This window comes from Salminus brasiliensis, chromosome 4 (assembly GCF_030463535.1).
Source record: "Salminus brasiliensis chromosome 4, fSalBra1.hap2, whole genome shotgun sequence".
In the NCBI taxonomy this organism is placed as follows: Eukaryota; Metazoa; Chordata; class Actinopteri; order Characiformes; family Bryconidae; genus Salminus; species Salminus brasiliensis.
This window is the reverse complement of record NC_132881.1, coordinates 11,765,592-11,780,604: the sequence shown is the minus strand read 5'-3', so window position 1 is coordinate 11,780,604 and position 15,013 is coordinate 11,765,592. Positions and strand designations below refer to the sequence as shown.

The 15,013-nt window shown below is 38.7% G+C and overlaps 5 non-coding genes across 5 annotated transcripts; all 5 read left to right on the top strand.

The window, feature by feature from the left end:
• The first annotated feature begins 10,578 nt into the window (after positions 1-10,578).
• On the top strand, positions 10,579-10,652 carry trnat-agu (transfer RNA threonine (anticodon AGU)). Its single transcript has one exon. It is a non-coding gene; the product is annotated as a tRNA-Thr (tRNA).
• Positions 10,653-10,888: 236 nt separating this feature from the next.
• Positions 10,889-10,978, top strand: trnar-ucu (transfer RNA arginine (anticodon UCU)). Its single transcript is given in 2 exon segments — positions 10,889-10,925; positions 10,943-10,978. It is a non-coding gene; the product is annotated as a tRNA-Arg (tRNA).
• Positions 10,979-11,811: 833 nt separating this feature from the next.
• Positions 11,812-11,901, top strand: trnar-ucu (transfer RNA arginine (anticodon UCU)). Its single transcript is given in 2 exon segments — positions 11,812-11,848; positions 11,866-11,901. It is a non-coding gene; the product is annotated as a tRNA-Arg (tRNA).
• A 1,397-nt stretch (positions 11,902-13,298) lies between these two features.
• On the top strand, positions 13,299-13,372 carry trnat-agu (transfer RNA threonine (anticodon AGU)). The gene has a single exon. It is a non-coding gene; the product is annotated as a tRNA-Thr (tRNA).
• A 236-nt stretch (positions 13,373-13,608) lies between these two features.
• trnar-ucu (transfer RNA arginine (anticodon UCU)) lies at positions 13,609-13,698 on the top strand. The gene is given in 2 exon segments: positions 13,609-13,645; positions 13,663-13,698. It is a non-coding gene; the product is annotated as a tRNA-Arg (tRNA).
• The last annotated feature ends 1,315 nt before the right edge of the window (positions 13,699-15,013 follow it).

Below are 15,013 nucleotides of genomic sequence, written 5' to 3'. Positions count from 1 at the left end.
CTGGTTCAACCCAGAGGTGAAGATTGGGAAGCAGAAAGTGTTTTGAAAAGGGTGTAGACAAGGGTATACACACTGTGAATGATCTCTAAAAAGAGGGGACATTTATGTAATTTACTGAACTTGTTCAACAGTAAATGCTACACGAAAAAGGTGATTTCTGGAAAATTTACAAATTAGACATTGCATAATTAGAAAGCCTTGCTCAGTAAGACCAGCCAACCCAATGGCTAACTATCTAGATAACTCTTATTAAGGCATCAATATTTTATAAAAACTCAATTTCTTTAATTTGCAGTGTATGTGATCAATTAAGAATAATTTGGCAGAGACATATTAAGTGTGAAATTAATAGGGATACATGGAGTCAGATCATAGCACAAAATGGCAAATTTAGTTAAAGGGAAATTTATACAATATAAAATTTAAAATATGGGAATGCCACATAGTTAAACCATTTTGGCACAGTGTGTTGGAATTGTTGGACACATGGGCGGGAGTAGCCCTGCCAGTGTCTCCCCACTTATGTCTCTTGGGAGATAAAACAGAAACCCCAACTCTAACAAAAGGCGTATATTCAGTTTTGATGCTGGGGATAACCTCAGCCATCAGAGTTATATTAAGACACTGGAAACCACCCACATGTCCTACACTCCAAGAGTGGGAAATCCTAATGAGTGAGACCACATCACATGAGGTTATGTTAGCTAGAATGAGGGGCAAAGGGCCTGTGGAACTGGGAATTTGGGATTATTTCATGGATCATCTCACTTCTAACTAACAGCATGATTATAAGACTTAAACTAAGAGATGTTTGTATACCTTATTATTTCACTTTATAATTATTATTGAAGGATTGGTGTTGGTACAATGTGTATCAGTATGTATATCTGTACCACATGAGCTTTTGTTTACTGTGTTAAATTACAAAAAAGAAATGACTAGGAGTAGCAAGCAGATAGGCAAGTAAAGACTGGGATAGACAGAAAGAGCGTTGTGGATGGACGGATAGAAAAGAGCATTGTAGAGGGACAGACAGGAATGCAACCCACAGATTTTTACTAAACTCAGTTAACATGGCTGCGTAAATCTAACCCCCATACCCAATCTCACCACTTTCCCGGGTGGTACCATTTCTACATATTTCTAAGACAAAGATGTTGCATTTGAAAGAACAAAAATCATACAAGATAACACTCATTACAGTATAACACTTCACCAAAGTGACATGGGTTGTCGAGCCAAAAAAAAACAAAAACAAAACAAAAACAAACAAACAAACAAACAAACAAACCCCACAAACACACACCAGGCCGCAGACAGACAGGCTAACTCTGTGAGCTGCTTTGAGGGGTCACCCAGGTTTCATCGCATTGAGACTGTGTCTGTGCCCCAAATTAAACCCAAACACAGAACATTTAAATCAGCTTGTTTTATTAATTTAATTTGTGTTAAATGTTCGCATTCAAATGATAACCGCACCATCTTAGACCTAAAGCTCGGTCTACTTAAAATTAGATCATTAACTCTGAAAGCAGTCATTGTAAATGAAATGAAGTGATCAGAAATAAGATGTCTGAAACCTGTATTAGACCTGATCAATATTTAGCACTAAATGAAGCCACCCCCGCAGGTTATAAATATGTACATAGCCCTAGATTATCAGGCAGAGGAGGTGGAGTATGTGTAATCTAACAGAAAACACTTATATTCAAAAACACTGTATCAAATTCACTTTGTTTAAGATTCTCTACATTAATATATCAAATCCAGCCACAAATAAAAATGCATTCACACTAACTATTATTTGTAGTCCTCCAGCACCACACTCTGAATTTTTAAAAGAATTGAGTGATTTTGCTGCAGACTCTGCAGTGTGCAGCAACAAAGTTATAATAGTAGGAGACTTTAATATTAATTTTGAAAAAGCAGACGATCCATTAAAAAAGGCCCTTGCATCAATCTTAGATAACTGTAACTGGATCCACACATTACTGTAATCATACCCTAGATTTAGTCCTGAGCCTGGGTGTTAGCGATGATAATCTAAATATTCTACCTCAAGCTTAGTAACATCAGACCATTATTTAATCCCCTATGAGCTACATCTTAAGCAAAATGTTAATTTGGCCCCTTGTCACTTTCTAAAGCATGCAATAACCCAATGACCGCTGTACAGTTTACTGAAAACCTCCCAGACCTATCAACCTTAGCTTACACTCCGTCAGATTAAACATAGCTAGATAGATTAACAAACGGTCTATAAAATACCCTTCAATTAACCTTAGACAAAGTGGCTCTGCTCGCACAGTGGTACAGTGATCAAACTCGTACCTTAAAACAAACATCGCAGAAACTAGAGCGAAAATGGCGGACGACCCAAGTGTCCCAAGATTCCAGCTTCTTTAACCAGTAGTGTTTTTAATTTTTTTAATAATAAAATAGAAAGCATTAAACAACAACTCCAACACTCCTTATTAAATCAAACATTTGACCTTAAATCAAAATTGCCTACTGGAAGCCTTCTACCCACTTCCACAGCCAGATTTAGAAAAAGATTTCCTCAGCAAATTTCACAACCTGTACACTTGACCCAATTCCCTCTAAAATACTATACGACATACTCCCAATTATAATCAGACCTCTTTTAACAATAGTAAATTCATCCCTTTGCTTAGGGCATGTACCCAAAACCCTTAAATTAGCAGTCATGAAACCTTTAATTAAGAAACCAAATCTCCTAGTCCATCCATGAATAAGAAATTCCTGGATTCAGACCCCATCGTAGCACAGAGACAGCCCTAGTGAAGATTACAAAGATCTCTTTCTTGCCTCTGATCAAGGCTACATATTCTTTATTAGCCCTACTAGACCGCAGTGCAGCCTTTGATACAATAGTTCACACTATTCTACTAGAAAGATTAGGGAAAATGGTTGGAATCACAGGAACAGCCCTACCATGGTTTAAATCATATCTAACTGAACACTATCAGTTTATAAAGATAAAAGATTTATCATCAAATTACACAAGTAAGATATGGAGTTCCACAATACTCTATTTTAGGACTGCTATTATTTACATTATACATGTACCACTGGGCAATAATTTCCATTGCCATTGCAGATGACACACAGCTCTATATATCAGCCCAACATGTTGATAAATTTAGATTGAAGAAAATGGAGGACTGTGTAAAGGATATAAAACTCTGGAGGTCACATAACTTCTTTCTTCTTAACAGTAACAAAACAAAACTTCTCCTTTTAGGTCCAAAAGACACTAGAAATAAACTATTTTTATTTAGACTTAATGTTAGATCAGCTGATTTTTCCATTATCCCTGGTCCAGCAACTAAAAATCATTTGACTGAATAAAGATTTGAATTAAGTAAACCATCACTTACCTGACTGGCGTGACTGGGTAAGGTCTTGGTGTAGCACCTTCTCAGTGTTTCCGGAGAGCACAACAGATTCCAGGCAGCAGAGGTGAAGCCTTTCTCTGTGATAGAGGACTGGACGTCATACCCAATTTCATCACTTTAACTGGTGGTACTATTTCCACATATTTCTCAGACTAGGAGAAGCTGCATTTGCAAACACTAGTAAATTAAACTTCACAGAAATGAATCGGGCTGTCTTACTAATGAGCTAAAAAACACAGTCACTTGTTTGTAAATCCAAGCAAATTTGAGTTTGAGAACCTTGAGTTTGGAAAGCTCAGTCAACTTAGTTTGATATTGGATCATTAGATATTCACTTTGCCCCTCCTCTCACTCACAAACAAATCCCCTAAAACCTCAAACATGACTTAAAAAAAACGATGGAGAACAGAGAAACTACACTCATTATATTTCCTCAACATTTCCAGTCTTTCCAATTGGACAAGGATATTTAATCAGAATAACCAGAATTCCTGCAACAGGTGCTGTTGATGCTAAAAGACAAAACAAATGCGGAAATCAAAAACTCTCAGAGATAAAGAGCTGCTGGTGTTACTTATAAAGACAAACAAACCTACTGAAGAACAGAGAAGAAATTAAAATCAATGACAAACCTTAACTTCTTCAACAAACAGTTTTTTTTATCACTTTAGAGGTTCTAAACACGCATGTAGCGCATTTTCATAATAAATAAATCACTACTGTGACACTGTGGTACAATATGCCTATTTTAACCATTTTTAATGTAATATAGTTCCAGTTAAACATCCATAAAGCATATAAATCCAAAATCAGCTGTAGTGTAGAGAGACATCTGAAATATACTACTACCCTTAGAATAGCCAGATTACAATATACAAAAAAAGTACTTAAGAGAGCCTGCAGATTTCTTGTGGACTGCTCACTAGTGCTTGAAGGTGGGTAAAATTTTGTCTGTACTCACCCTCTTATTAACGGTACTTACTTGAAGTCCATAGAACCAATCCAAAACATAGGAGTTGGTATTTCAGACATCTTTCTTTCTGATAACAGTTTATAATCCTGGATGTTTCCTTGTGAAAGGAAAGTCTGAACCATGGAAATCCCTGGTTTGAGTTGCTAAGAGACAATTCAGGAGTGATACATTTGTCTTCTGTGTGTAAAGTCTATCCCAATGTCCATAAGAAGAACAAGTTAGTTGTAAGGACTGCAAATAGAGAAACAAACAAACAAAAAACAAGACAAAAGTGAAGCTTTCTGCAAAAGCACAACAGAACAAAACCTCATGAAGCCACATCTAAACCACCTTGCTGCTTCATAGTTCCCTCCCTTTTGGCTTGTAACCTGGCCTACTTCCAATATACTGCCACATAGTGGATGGAGTAGGAATTACCATTAAAAAAAAGGTCAGCTATGGCTTCAAGTAGGCCTAAGTTTTAGGATTTTTTTAATGCCAATATAGAAAATAGACAATAGGCAAGTGGCTTAAAGTTCCAACCACAACAGGCCCAATGATACCTAAAGAACCAGCACAACAGGCCCAATGATAATGATCATTACAAATCAATACACATAACCAGTCATCAAAATTATTGCATTTTCAACTAAAAAAAAACATTCTGTTAATAGACATCTCATATGAAGACTTTTGTATCCTTTGAAAAGAACTAAATCTGGCATGTGTGACTGTCTCCTATAAATACTTATAAATAAATGAACACATTGTAAGGTGAATGCTGTGCCAAGCTATCACAAAGTGGTTTGTATTTCAGACATCCTTCTTTCTGATAACAGTTTATAATCCTGGGTGTTTCCTTGTGAAAGGAAAGTCTGAACCATGGAAATCCCTGGTTTGAGTTGCTGAGAGTCAATTCAGGAGTGATACATTTGTCTTCTGTGTGTAAGTTTATCCCAATGTCCATAAGAAGAGCAAGTTAGTTGTAAGGACTGCAAATAGAGAAACAAACAAACAGAAAACAAGACAAAAGTGAAGCTTTCTGCAAAAGCAGAACAGCACAAAACCTCATGAATAAAACATACACAAAGCTTGACTGAATATAGAAAGAATTAAATGATAGCAAACTTACAGTGAGTGTTAGAACCTGTAGTTCCACCAGTAAGGATCTTCATTACAGTGAGACCTGAAGTGAGCCACATCTAAACCACCTTGCTGCTTCATAGTTCCCTCCCTTTTGGCTTGTAACCTGGCCTACTTCCAATATACTGCCACATAGTGGATGGAGTAGGAATTACCATGAAAAAAAAGCAGTCACAACACTGGAGCCACACGAGTGTCAGCTATGGCTTCAAGTAGGCCTACGTTTTAGGATTTGTTTTGTGCCAATATAGAAAATAGACAATAGGCAAGTGGCTTAAAGTTCCAACCACAACAGGCCCAATGAGACCTAAAGAACCAGCACAACAGGCCCAATGATAATGATAATTACAAATCAATACACATAACCAATCATCAAAATTACTGCATTTTCAACTAAAAAAAACATTCTGTTAAAAGTCATATCTCATATGAAGACTTTTGTATCCTTTGAAAAGAACTAAATCTGGCATGTGTGACTGTGTCCTATAAATACTTATAAATAAATGAACACATTGTTAGGTGAATGCTGTGCCAAGGTCCTGCACAATTGTTTCTTATTTTAGTGACAAATAAATAGCAATTTAATACATTTATAACTATTTTACAAAGTTAGTGAGATAATGTTTACATCAATCCTGATGCTTTAAATCTCTCCCACATGGTGAGGTATACGGTTTATTTATTTAACAATGGTATCGGATCGGTACTGTGTATTGATCAATAAGTTTATGTATTGGTATCGATTATGTATGGTGTGATCTGTAAATGTAACATATAGGAAACAGCATATGACAGCATTATTGTAAGGCATTTCTGGCAACTTCACTGGTTAATAGAATATGCCTACATTGATAAATCCCCTTAAGTTGCACCCTGATTGGTGAATGTTTAGCATGTCAAATGTATGCTTGAATGTGATTGGCTAATACCAACCACAATAATTGACATATCAAGTCCTCTGGTCAGACTATTATAGAACAGGCTAAAGATGCAGCATGTAAAATTGCAGGTTGACTGGATGAATGGTTTCTAAGAGTTATGTACTATTGGCCTCGCTTTCTTGTGACAAATGTCCACCAAACTTGACATACCCCCTCAAAATAATGTGCTGAACATTTTGTTAAAATGGGCTTGTTCAAAGTCAAAGTGTTCAAAAGGTACAAGTTATTCCTTATAATTATTATTAATTATAAATATTGCAGGTATTTTGCTACCAGATGTGTGAGGATTGGCAAAAAAATTCTTGAAGTAGAAAGGATCAAGGAATTACCCCCCCCCCCCCCCAAAAAAAAACAAAAAAGAATTTTGTGTGTAGGACACAGATGCTACAGACCAGATGCTATTGAATAAAAAACGCTTAATGCTTTGTTGTAACGCCACCATCAGGCCAGTGAATGTCATTTTTCTTGAAGCTGCTGTAACTTTGTTGTGTCCATATGCAATGTGTTTAATGCATATATTAAACAAATTCGTTGTTACGGATTTAGGACACTGGGGGGCACTAGTGGACTGTTTGAGGTAAGAGAAAGAAGAGAGGAAAGGAGGAGAAGAATAAACAAAATAGTAAGCTCTCTGTTCCATAATCGTGTGTGGTTAATGTCTGACTCTGAACGACAAGTCAACACAACAAAGTGGCGACGAGAGAAGGAGTGAAGATACAGACATGGCTCTGCTCTCCTTGCAACCTCCTGCTGTGTTCCTGGACTGCCCAGGCAACCCGACAATTCCATTTGCTACTTGGAAAATGCTATTCGATAACTATCTGCTTGCTGTCGGGGGAGGCGAGTTTCCTGCCGAGAGGAAGAGAGCCTTGCTTATTCACTGCTTGGGAACGGAGGGTAACCGAATCTACAGCACCTTACCACTCGAAAAAGATGACTATGAGGGCTCAGTAAAGGCTTTGGAGAAGCACTTCAGTCCAAAACTAAACATTGTCGCAGAAAGATACCGCTTTAGGCAAAGAGCACAAGCTGTAGGTGAGTCAATTGATCACTATGTCGCAGCATTGCGTGAACTGGTAAAAAAATGTCAGTTTGGAGCTATGGAGGATGAGATGCTTCGGGATCAAATTGTAGAGAAAACAAACAGTTCCCGCATCCGTGAAAGACTTTTAATGGAAGAAGGTTTGACACTGGATAAAACTCTGGATGTAGCCAGGCGTACTGAAGCCGCTATAGCTGTTAGCGATTTCTGTGACTGATACAAAGCCCGTTGCTGCTGTGCAAGTGCAAAAGAAGGCACGTAACCCAAAACAAAAACCTGCTCGTAAAACTGATGGTGCGACGTCATGCTACCGGTGTGGTGCTGCTGAGCACAAAGCAAATGACAAGTCGTGCCCTGCAACAAACTCTAAATGCAAGTCATGTGGAAAATTGGGACACTTCTCAAGAGTATGCAAGTCCTCTCGAAAGCCAGTTAATGAAGTGACTGTGCCTGAAATGTGTGTTTTAAGTGTTGAAAATAATTTCACTGTTGATGCAATTAAACTAATGTGCCCTGTTACCATCACTCTACCAAATACTACTGCTGCATGTAATGTAAAATTGCTAGTTGATACAGGATCTGGCGTTTCTATACTGCCTAATAGTATTTACAATGCTAATTTTAGCTCAGTTAAACTGCATAATCCAAAAGTGCAGCTTGTGACGTATTCTAAGGAAAAACTGAATGTGATAGGATGTCTTAGAGCTGACGTTACTCACAATGGTAGTACTGCCTCTACTGACTTTTACATAGTGAAGACAGGGACACCTGAACTGGGCATGGACCTGGTTACTGCTCTCCAGCTGCAGATTAAAGGAGGACAGTTACTAACACAGGCGTCGGAAATCTGTGCAACGCTCCACCAAGCCAAAGCTCCATCTACTCACTTTGAACATGATGGTGGGTCACCTGCCACGTTCGGATGTGCGAGAAACTTCGTGCACAAAGTGAAGCTCCGGCCTGATGTGAAGCCTGTACGACAGAACCTCCGACATTTACCTCTCTCAGTTCGCGATGCTGTCTCCGAGGAACTCAAGGACCTGGAAAAACACGGCATAATTGAGAAAATTGATGCGTCTGAATGGGTCTCTCCAATTGTGGTCACCAAAAAAGAGAACTGGTGGCATACGCATGTGTGTTGACCTGAGGGAACTTAACAAGGCTGTGATTAGGGATAGCCATCCATTGCCACTGATTGAGGACATTCTGTCAGAACTGCGTGGCGCCGTGATGTTCTCAACTCTGGATTTGAAATCTGCTTACCATCAACTGACGCTGCATGAAGAGAGTAGGGGGCTCACTGCTTTCATTACACATGAAGGACTGTACCGGTACTGCAGAGTCCCATATGGACTGTGTTCAGCCCCAGCAGCTTTCCAAAAGATGATGATGCAGATTCTCAGTGGCATGAAGGGGGTGCAATGCTACCTTGATGACGTCATTACATATGGATCGTCAGAGGCGGAGCATGACGCCATGCGGTGTTGCGCAAAATCAATGATGCTGGACTGAAGCTCAATGTTAACAAATGCCAACTCCGGCAAACCACACTAAGCTTCCTTGGTCAAAAGATTGGACCAGAGGGTCTGCTGCCAGATGACTCTCACGTTGCTGCTATTCTGAATGCACCGTCCCCTTCCGATCCTACAACCTTGCGCTCTTTCCTTGGCCTGAGTGCATGGTACAGCAAGTTTGTGCCAAATTACGCAACTGTCGTTGAGCCCATGAGAGCTCTTCTTTGAAAAGATTGTTCATTTCACTGGAACAAGACAGCTCAAGCAGCATTTAAGCAAGTCAAGCAGTTGATTGTGCATAGCACTGCACTGGTGATGTTTGACCCCAGTAAGTCAACCATTGTTTCAACAGATGCCTCAGACTATGGGGTAGGTGCAGTCTTGACTCAGATGGACAGTAACGGGGCAGAGCAGACTGTTGCTTTTGCATCTCGCAGTCTTTCTGAGGCAGAGAGGAAATACTCTATAGTCGAGAAGGAAGCGCTAGCTTGCATATATTAAACAAATTCGTTGTTACGGATTTAGGACACTGGGGAGCACTAGTGGACTGTTTGAGGTAAGAGAAAGAAGAGAGGAAAGGAGGGGAAGAATAAACAAAATAGTAAGCTCTCTGTTCCATAATCACGTGTGGTTAATGTCTGACTCTGAACGACAAGTCAACACAACAAGCGCCTGTCTAGTAAACAGGAGATCCTGGCTTGGAATCCCAGCGGTGCCTTTTCCTTGGGTAATCTTTAATCAGTAACTGCTACAATGAGTAAATCAACCCTTTTTTTATTGGTGTCAGACTATGACTAACAGTATGCAGAGCTTTGGTGTGTGCTTAGACTTGCAGATAATCATCAGACCACTGGGATTTACATATGCATAGTAAATTTATTATTTGCCTCAAATATTAGCAGCACTACTGTTATTTTATAGGAAGGTTGGCCAAGGAACCAGTTTCTTCACCTGGGCTCTGTGGCGCAATGGATAGCTCATTGGACTTCTAGATAAATAGCTGGAGCAATTCAAAGGTTGTGGGTTCGAGTCCCACCAGAGTCAAGAGTGTTTCCTCTTCTTTATAGCTCTGTCTACTACCTTTTTGTACTTTTATTTGCAAGATTTTCTCTAGTCTTTTTACCTAATTAATAGCAATTTCAAACTTTCAGAAATATTCTGTTTGATGTTGGGGTATTGGAACATATTTGTGCTGCAGAAGATTCTGCATGTATTTGTGAAAAGTGAGATGAAGCAGTTTGAAATGTTGGATTTTAGCCTTTTCTGAATCAGAATGATGTTTACTGATCCATTAAAAGATGTTTAAACGGAACCTGAAGGGTAAACAAAAGATGCTAAGTTTTGTGTGTACATTCTGCGTGACAAGGTCTAGTACTCTGTACATGTATATGATAGGTTTAAGCAATTGAGACAAGCTTTCAGAGTTGATGTTATTTGTTTCTGGAAAATGCAGAGGTTCCTAATCAGGGAAGTTGTTTTTGCTGTCTGTGTAAAGTTTGTATGCAAGAGAATGTTTTTGAGTTTGCCTGAAGCTACATTGTATTGATATAGAAAACCAGTCATGTAGGGCGCCGTGGCTTAGTTGGTTATAGCGCCTGTCTAGTAAACAGGAGATCCTGGGTTCGAATCCCAGCGGTGCCTTTTCCTTGGGTAATCTTTAATCAGTAACTGCTACAATGAGTAAATCAACCCTTTTTTTATTGGCGTCAGACTATGACTAACAGTATGCAGAGCTTTGGTGTGTGCTTAGACTTGCAGATAATCATCAGACCACTGGGATTTACATATGCATAGTAAATTTATTATTTGCCTCAAATATTAGCAGCACTACTGTTATTTTATAGGAAGGTTGGCCAAGGAACCCGTTTCTTCACCTGGGCTCTGTGGCGCAATGGATAGCGCATTGGACTTCTAGATAAATAGCTGGAGCAATTCAAAGGTTGTGGGATCGAGTCCCACCAGAGTCGAGAGTGTTTCCTCTTCTTTATAGCTCTGTCTACTACCTTTTTGTACTTTTATTTGCAAGATTTTCTCTAGTCTTTTTACCTAATTAATAGCAATTTCAAACTTTCAGAAATATTCTGTTTGATGTTGGGGTATTGGAACATATTTGTGCTGCAGAAGATTCTGCATGTATTTGTGAAAAGTGAGATGAAGCAGTTTGAAATGTAGGATTTTAGCCTTTTCTGAATCAGAATGATGTTTACTGATCCATTAAAAGATGTTTAAACAGAACCTGAAGGGTAAACAAAAGATGCTAAGTTTTGTGTGTACATTCTGCGTGACAAGGTCTAGTACTCTGTACATGTATATGATAGGTTTAAGCAATTGAGACAAGCTTTCAGAGTTGATGTTATTTGTTTCTGGAAAATGCAGAGGTTCCTAATCAGGGAAGTTGTTTTTGCTGTCTGTGTGAAGTTTGTATGCAAGAGAATGTTTTTGAGTTTGCCTGAAGCTATATTGTGTTGATATAGAAAACCAGTCAGGTAGGGCGCCGTGGCTTAGTTGGTTATAGCGCCTGTCTAGTAAACAGGAGGTCCTGGGTTGTATTCCCAGCGGTGCCTTTTCCTTGGGTAATCTTTAATCAGTAACTGCTACAATGAGTAAATCAACTCTTTTTTTATTGGCGTCAGACTATGACTAACAGTATGCAGAGCTTTGTTGTGTGCTTAGACTTGCAGATAATCATCAGACCACTGGGATTTACATATGCGTAGTAAATTCATTATTTGCCTCAAATATTAGCAGCACTACTGTTATTTTATAGGAAGGTTGGCCAAGGAACTAGTTTCTTCACCAGGGCTCTGTGGCACAATGGATAGCGCGTTGGACTTCTAGATAAATAGCTGGAGCAATTCAAAGGTTGTGGGTTCGACTCCCACCAGAGTCGAGAGTGTTTCCTCTTCTTTATAACTCTGTCTACTACCTTTTTGTACTTTTATTTGCAAGATTTTCTCTAGTCTTTTTACCTAATTAATAGCAATTTCAAACTTTCAGAAATATTCTGTTTGATGTTGGGGTATTGGAACATATTTGTGCTGCAGAAGATTCTGCATGTATTTATGAAAAGTGAGATGAAGCAGTTTGAAATGTTGGATTTTAGCCTTTTCTGAATCAGAATGATGTTTACTGATCCATTAAAAGATGTTTAAACGGAACCTGAAGGGTAAACAAAAGATGCTAAGTTTTGTGTGTACATTCTGCGTGACAAGCTTTCAGAGTTGATGTTATTTGTTTCTGGAAAATGCAGAGGTTCCTAATCAGGGAAGTTGTTTTTGCTGTCTGTGTGAAGTTTGTATGCAAGAGAATGTTTTTGAGTTTGCCTGAAGCTATATTGTGTTGATATAGAAAACCAGTCAGGTAGGGTGCCGTGGCTTAGTTGGTTGTACCGCCTGTCTAGTAAACAGGAGATCCTGGCTTGGAATCCCAGCGGTGCCTTTTCCTTGGGTAATCTTTAATCAGTAACTGCTACAATGAGTAAATCAACCCTTTTTTTATTGGCGTCAGACTATGGCTAAAAGTATGCAGAGCTTTGGTGTGTGCTTAGACTTGCAGATAATCATCAGACCACTGGGATTTACATATGCATAGTAAATTTATTATTTGCCTCAAATATTAGCAGCACTACTGTTATTTTATAGGAAGGTTGGCCAAGGAACCCGTTTCTTTGCCTGGGCACTGTGGCGCAATGGATAGCGCATTGGACTTCTAGATAAATAGCTGGAGCAATTCAAAGGTTGTGGGTTCGAGTCCCACCAGAGTCTAGAGTGTTTCCTCTTCTTTATAGCTCTGTCTACTACCTTTTTGTACTTTTATTTGCAAGATTTTCTCTAGTCTTTTTACCTAATTAATAGCAATTTCAAACTTTCAGAAATATTCTCTTTGATGTTGGGGTATTGGAACATATTTGTGCTGCAGAAGATTCTGCATGTATTTGTGAAAAGTGAGATGAAGCAGTTTGAAATGTAGGATTTTAGCCTTTTCTGAATCAGAATGATGTTTGCTGATCCATTAAAAGATGTTTAAACAGAACCTGAAGGGTAAACAAAAGATGCTAAGTTTTGTGTGTACATTCTGCGTGACAAGGTCTAGTACTCTGTACATGTATATGATAGGTTTAAGCAATTGAGACAAGCTTTCAGAGTTGATGTTATTTGTTTCTGGAAAATGCAGAGGTTCCTAATCAGGGAAGTTGTTTTTGCTGTCTGTGTAAAGTTTGTATGCAAGAGAATGTTTTTGAGTTTGCTTGAAGCTACATTGTATTGATATAGAAAACCAGTCATGTAGGGCGCCGTGGCTTAGTTGGTTATAGCGCCTGTCTAGTAAACAGGAGATCCTGGGTTCGAATCCCAGCGGTGCCTTTTCCTTGGGTAATCTTTAATCAGTAACTGCTACAATGAGTAAATCAACCCTTTTTTTATTGGCGTCAGACTATGACTAACAGTATGCAGAGCTTTGGTGTGTGCTTAGACTTGCAGATAATCATCAGACCACTGGGATTTACATATGCATAGTAAATTTATTATTTGCCTCAAATATTAGCAGCACTACTGTTATTTTATAGGAAGGTTGGCCAAGGAACCCGTTTCTTCACCTGGGCTCTGTGGCGCAATGGATAGCGCATTGGACTTCTAGATAAATAGCTGGAACAATTCAAAGGTTGTGGGATCGAGTCCCACCAGAGTCGAGAGTGTTTCCTCTTCTTTATAGCTCTGTCTACTACCTTTTTGTACTTTTATTTGCAAGATTTTCTCTAGTCTTTTTACCTAATTAATAGCAATTTCAAACTTTCAGAAATATTCTGTTTGATGTTGGGGTATTGGAACATATTTGTGCTGCAGAAGATTCTGCATGTATTTGTGAAAAGTGAGATGAAGCAGTTTGAAATGTAGGATTTTAGCCTTTTCTGAATCAGAATGATGTTTGCTGATCCATTAAAAGATGTTTAAACAGAACCTGAAGGGTAAACAAAAGATGCTAAGTTTTGTGTGTACATTCTGCGTGACAAGGTCTAGTACTCTGTACATGTATATGATAGGTTTAAGCAATTGAGACAAGCTTTCAGAGTTGATGTTATTTGTTTCTGGAAAATGCAGAGGTTCCTAATCAGGGAAGTTGTTTTAGCTGTCTGTGTGAAGTTTGTATGCAAGAGAATGTTTTTGAGTTTGCCTGAAGCTATATTGTGTTGATATAGAAAACCAGTCAGGTAGGGCGCCGTGGCTTAGTTGGTTGTACCGCCTGTCTAGTAAACAGGAGGTTCTGCGTTTGAATCCCAGCGGTGCTTTTTCCTTGGGTAATCTTTAATCAGTAACTGCTACAATGAGTAAATCAACCCTTTTTTTTATTGACGTCAGACTATGACTAACAGTATGCAGAGCATTGGTGTTTGCTTAGACCTGCAGATAATCATCAGACCACTGGGATTTACATATGCATAGTAAATTCATTATTTGCCTCAAATATTAGCAGCACTACTGTTATTTTATAGGAAGGTTGGCCAAGGAACCCATTTCATAAACTAGCCTCTGTGATGCAATGGATAGCACATTGGACTTCTAGATAAATAGCTGGAGCAATTCAAAGGTTGTGGGTTTGAGTCCCACCAGAGTCGAGAGTGTTTCCTCTTCTTTATAGCTCTGTCTACTACCTTTTTGTACTTTTATTTGCAAGATTTTCTCTAGTCTTTTTACCTAATTAATAGCAATTTCAAACTTTCAGAAATATTCTGTTTGATGTTGGGGTATTGGAACATATTTGTGCTGCAGAAGATTCTGCATGTATTTGTGAAAAGTGAGAGGAAGCAGTTTGAAATTTTGGATTTTAGCCTTTTCTGAATCAGAATGATGTTTGCTGATCCATTAAAAGATGTTTAAATGGAACCTGAAGGCTAAACAAAAGATGCTAAGCTTTTGTGTGTACATTCTGTGTGACCAGGTCTCCTACTCTGTACATGTATATGTACATGTGATGTTTTTTGTTTCTGGAAAATGCAGAGGTTCCTA